The sequence below is a fragment of the Bombus pyrosoma genome, linkage group LG14 (genome assembly GCF_014825855.1).
Source record: "Bombus pyrosoma isolate SC7728 linkage group LG14, ASM1482585v1, whole genome shotgun sequence".
Classification (NCBI taxonomy): domain Eukaryota; kingdom Metazoa; phylum Arthropoda; class Insecta; order Hymenoptera; family Apidae; genus Bombus; species Bombus pyrosoma.
Window position 1 is genome coordinate 4,576,936 of NC_057783.1, and position 5,757 is coordinate 4,582,692.

General features: G+C 29.0%; 1 protein-coding gene across 2 annotated transcripts in view; it reads right to left on the reverse strand.

Annotated features, from left to right (window-relative positions):
- Window positions 1-5,757, reverse strand: part of LOC122574788 (general transcriptional corepressor trfA) — a 133,079-nt gene that overhangs the window by 122,444 nt on the left and 4,878 nt on the right. Inside the window, exons 1-6 of one of the 2 annotated variants that reach the window (XM_043742807.1) lie at window positions 4,313-4,415; window positions 3,103-3,229; window positions 2,513-2,609; window positions 1,827-1,895; window positions 1,529-1,596; window positions 1,186-1,286 (exon numbers count right to left, since the gene is read on the reverse strand). The gene's annotated coding sequence lies outside the window, so the exon portion shown is untranslated. Of the gene's footprint in view, window positions 1-1,185; window positions 1,287-1,528; window positions 1,597-1,826; window positions 1,896-2,512; window positions 2,610-3,102; window positions 3,230-4,312; window positions 4,416-5,757 lie in introns of those variants that run through there. The other variant, XM_043742806.1, reaches the window with a different exon arrangement.

The window sequence follows — 5,757 nt, forward strand, 5'->3', positions numbered from 1 at the left end:
GAAAATACGTCGTGCACGATTCGCTAACGCAACGTCAGTCGCTGAAAAAATTGTTAAGCTTATAGACTACTCATCATGCTCATTGCCTTCCTCCCACCCAAGAAGCACCTGGGCACGTGAGTGAAATTCTGACAGTGAACATGGAAGGGGTTAAACCTGAAAATCCTATGCTAAAAATATGATTAGGCTATCTATTATAATTTCTGTCTAACGGGCTAATATTCTTTGATTTTGCAATCCAATTTCATTTCAAATTTTAATAATTCTATATTGTATTTTACTTTATTATTTTAATGAACAATTAAACTATTAAGCTAGAACGGAGGAAATTAATGAAGAATACAGATATTTATTAAATATAAACTAAGATTCAATGCAAGTAATATTAATATCAATGAATTACAATGGACTCTAAATGTACTCTATTACTGGATATATCCTCAGGCGATATCTTTATCAAAACACATCTTTGAAAACACAAAGAAACGTTCAAAACTTGTTTTGATTCTGATATCAGCCTGCCGCGAAGTGTTTTCTTGCACGTGAAATTTCATAATATCCGTCATAACGGACAGACAAAGTTATACTTTAACATATACTTTTATATTTCATATACCGAATTTTACTGAAATTATACTGTGTATAATTTCAAATAATAAAACTGCTCTATACCATAGTACAGTAAAAGATTAAAATAAATATCATTTATAGTCCTTATTAGCATTATAATAACTTTAATCATACTTGAATTTCCATATTAACGAAATCTGAGTTCTTCACTACAAAATACTTTGATTTTATAAATAATATTAATGAATATATTGTGAAATCTGTAATCATATGCATATATATACTAATTGTATTTCATAATATAATATATTATTATATTATTATCAACATTATATTACTTGTACAAAATGCTTTATATTTCAATATGTAAATATCATACTTATATATATTATATATATTATCATCAACATTTGGAAACGCGGTGTGCAAGAAAACCTATCCTGAACTAATAAACAAAATATAGACAAAAAATGTTACTACTCACGGGTATAAATACCCGCGGTCACTATGCTCGTCAAAAATTCTACGTATACAACCAATCACCCGTGTCGATTCGGACCTTTCATCCTTCGACATGATTGAATGACCGGAGGAACACAAATACATGCGACTCACGATTAGATGTGAAGAATATTGTCTTCGATGTTGTTCTGATCCAAGGGAGTTCGTCATCAAGCCATCGTCAAATTGGAATCGTCGAATTCAATGGAAGAAAACTGTAACAAAGCATAGAATATTTTAATTTACTCGTAATGACGGTGTTAATTACTTTAAAAGTTTGAAATTATAAAAGACTAATTTCTACTAAATAAACATTTTTTCTAATAATATTCAATATAGGAATGAAAAATTTACATGTTGTCAAATTATCAATCAAATTTTATTTTTTAATTAATAATAATTATCATGAAATATAATAAATCGGCTTAAATAAAATACGAAATAGATAGTTACTTACATTTTTGGCTTTTGAAACACCATTAGGTATTTTCCAGGGAACAGGAAGAAGGGGAAGAAGTGGCATACCTTTAACAAAATATGAATTATTATTATTTATTTTGAGAAATACAGCGATGGTTGATCAAAAAATTTAACATAGTAAAATATGAAACTTTATGAAGACTTAACTTTAATAGCAAAAGAAATTAAAATTCTAATACAAAAATTTAAAACCAAATTTTAGTTTTTAATTAATAATAATTACAGCGAAATACAAGGAATAAAATTAACAAAATACAATGTGCAAAAATTCTTACATGTATAAATTTTAAACACCGCTACATCCTTCCCAAAGAAGAGAAAAAACGATGGAAGTTATGAAAAACCTGTAACAAAACATGTTAAATATTATAAGTTGTTCTTGAAAACGTACTTGTGATTGTTAGAAAACTTAAAACAATTAAAAATAAAACTCTATTCAAACGTGAAATTTTAATAATAAAAAGATTTGAAATTCTAATAAAGTTTAGTTACTATATAAAAAGTGGAACTTTAACACAATAATGACAGACTTAGAAATTGAGGCTCTACCAATTTCTGAACGATATCGAACATTTTTATTGTGTATTTCAATAGCAAAATTTTAAGATTTTAGTTCGATAAATAAATTAAAATGCAATGTATGAAAAACTTACATTCTTGAGGTCCTACTACTTAGAGACCTGCTACTCTACTACCGAAAACGAATGTTTAACAAAAAAAAAAAGAATAATAGACTAATATAAGAATAATGTTTACGAAAATACTACTTTTTTAGAACTACGAATTAATTATTATTTATTTACAATAGGTAAAATATAGATACAAATATCATACCAAGAATACGAAAGAAAATATATCGTTAGCTTATTTACAATATTTCTCAAAGCATTTTTTATTATCGTCAAATATGTATATATATATGAATATTTCATAATACCATTGATTTGTAAAAATTACCCACCAAATTGAATGTCCGCCATTACAGCTTCAAATACTTTATGCATACGTGACTTCCTTCTAATGCACCATGGCGCACTTTTTCTGACCGTTAGACAAAGCTGCACAATACGAAAAAAACGCTATGCCCAAAACCTATTCAAACTTGTCTGTGATAGCGTACTTTCTCGAATGTAATAGAAGTTATTGAAAATGACGAAATTAATAGTCAATATCATATTACAGACAATTTACAAACAAACAAAATGAAACAAAATGAAAAAGTTATTTGAATTTCTTACTCAAATGAAACAGAATCGAGAAAATCTATGTCAAATTTATGTTAAATAATCTTTTCAATTTCTTCGGAAACAAAATTTAATATATTCGAAAGAAAAAAGTAATTTCCTTAATCTTGCATTTTTCATCTTGGTATTCTTAATAAACCGTAAATTTAGAATTTGTTATATTAGATATTAATTAATTTAATATCACAAAATATTTATAATGAATGGAGTGAATGGCATAGTGAATAAATATTACCAATTACCTAACTAAAAAAAGGAAACAAACGTATAAATACATTTGCCTTCCTTAAAATATATGAAATATTACCTCATTTCGAGACAAAAGTTGCTAAATTTATCGTTAATCATCATGGCGTCCTTTTCACTTTCATTCTGTCCTTTCGAAATTCGCACCATCCGTCTAATATTTTCCCTCGGAATGAAATAATTTTAATCTGCGTAAAAAAAGAACAAAATATTAAAATAAATGTATAAAAGGAACAAATTATTTGAAAATAAAACAATGATCAAGGTCAAATTGCCTTTCGAAAACTCATTATACGAGCTACCGGCAAATGGGGCAAAAAAAGGCAATTAAAGGAAAGAAGATAAGTAAATAATAGATTATAATGAAGTGTTAAAGAAAAACGTATAATTAAATGAAAATATCGATAGCGTGGATTTGAACTTGGTAGAAAAACTTGTATGAAAGTACCAAAGATACCTATCGCGAAGTGACACGAATTGATCTACGTCTAATCTCTTTGATTGTCCACACTTAACTGACACCCCGTACCGCGATTTACCCAGCGAATTTCGTCAAGCAAGAAGTGGGAGGGGGGCAGCTCGTTAGTTACATGCATATGCACGAATAAGATTCGTCAAATTCCTGAGAAACTTATGCTCAAGGATATATTTTCAGCAATAAACATATAAAGCCTCGAAAGAAAAAAAATACATTAGACTGAACAGTAAGATGCACCTAGAAACTATAGAAAGTAAACACAAATAATCTAGTATCGTTTCGACGAACAAAAATGAATCTGAGAAACTGATTAATCGATACAAAGCTGAAAAGAGATAATTTTTAATTCAAAATAAACTAATATCTGGGCCGAAGGAACTGTGATTAACTTATATCTTGTACATACGTATGTATACAGAAGAGCCTGCATAAACATATTTATTATTCTTTCATTTATATTTTATTCGTATGACAATTTTTATTAGTCATATGTTACTCATACATTATTATTATTAATGCTATTGTTAATCTGACGACTATATCAATATCAATTATTCGTATAGATGTTAAAACATTTAACACTTATAAGACTTTTTCATATGTCATTCGTATGACAAATTTCATCAATTATATGTATGTTATTTATACTTGCTGTTATTATTCATAAATGTTTTAAGACATTGAAAATTCTTTTATCATCATTTTTTATTAATTTCAATCGATATAGAACAAAATAAAATATGTGATTCTAATGTGGAGGGAGGTTATAATATTAAAATAAAATCCTACTAACCTTCTTAGAAACTTTTATTGTGTAGATTGTACAAAACATTTTGAAATCTCACTAGCACTGTAACGACACACGAATATCGCAATTAATAATCACTGATTGGTAAAATTTAAAACGTATATAAAAATTATAAGATGTTCATTGAAAACACTACACTTCGCAAAAATCATCATGTATTGAAACAGTCAATTATTCAGTACATTAATGAACGATGATATACAGACACCAATTATGAAAGCATCTTTGGCATTAATTTTACATTTAAAACTACTTTTCACGTTGTGTACTAATTTTTCACTAAGCATATGTTTTGTAGTAAATATTTTGCACATTTTCAAGCTGACTCCAGATTTTAATATTACCATCACGATTGTCGTGTCTCTGATGGCAAATCGTACGTTGCTCAAGTTTATAAAAAAAGTGACACGAGTACCAAAATTCTTCTTTTACATGCAATATGAAGTTTACCGACTGAGTTTGAAAGGAACTATAAGAAGAAAGGAATATCGCCATCTAGCATAAAATAAAGAACAATCTTTCAGAGTTTTGGAGCCATGGATATAAAAACACATCTTATCTAATGAATATATATAATGGAATCGTATACGAGGTACAAAATGCAGAACCATATCTAATTAGATAAATAGATTAAGAATAGTAAAACATTATCTGAGCAGATTAGAAATATAAGAACTGTAACAACAATTATTTATAGCATTCTGCATCAATTCTCTAAAAATTGAATACAATTTATCCAAGTAGAATAGTAAATCCTAATTACGTGATTAGATAGACAATTTCGAGACACCGTCTTCGAAAGAGTTTCAACAGTTGTAAATAATGAATTGTACATATTTTGATATGGAATTGATAATGTTGAAAATAATCAAACACTAAAGCCTATTGTCGTCTGCTGTAAAACTACATCGTCTGAAAAGCATTCACAACCTCTATTCACATTATTCAACGAGCAGTCTAGACAAAAGTGCAGATTTTCATAGCGAGGTAATTTCCATTATGTCTTTACACAACTGAAGAATATTACACAGGTGATTGAAGTCCAGGACGAGCAAGATAACATTGAACCGTTGAACAAATAGGCTACCATGAAATGTCATTTACCATTCTTTTGTCTTTGATCACCTAAGTGAGTAGATGCACGGACAAGAATCGAAGAACCAATAGGGAATAAGGCGGGAAGTACAGAGATAATTTGAAAGTGGAACAGACGGTTGTACTAAGCATGTATCGTGAAAGAGTAGATTGCCGGGACTACGGCCGAGAATAATAACATTGTACGGCCGGTATTAACACGAGGATATTATGTATTCGGTGAGTGGCGAGAAAAGTATGTTGGAGGGAAGGGAAAGAGAGTTCCATTAGAGTAGCAGCCGATCCGTAGGCGTAACAACCTCGATAAAGTTAACTCCGTGAGTGTTCGCTTTCAG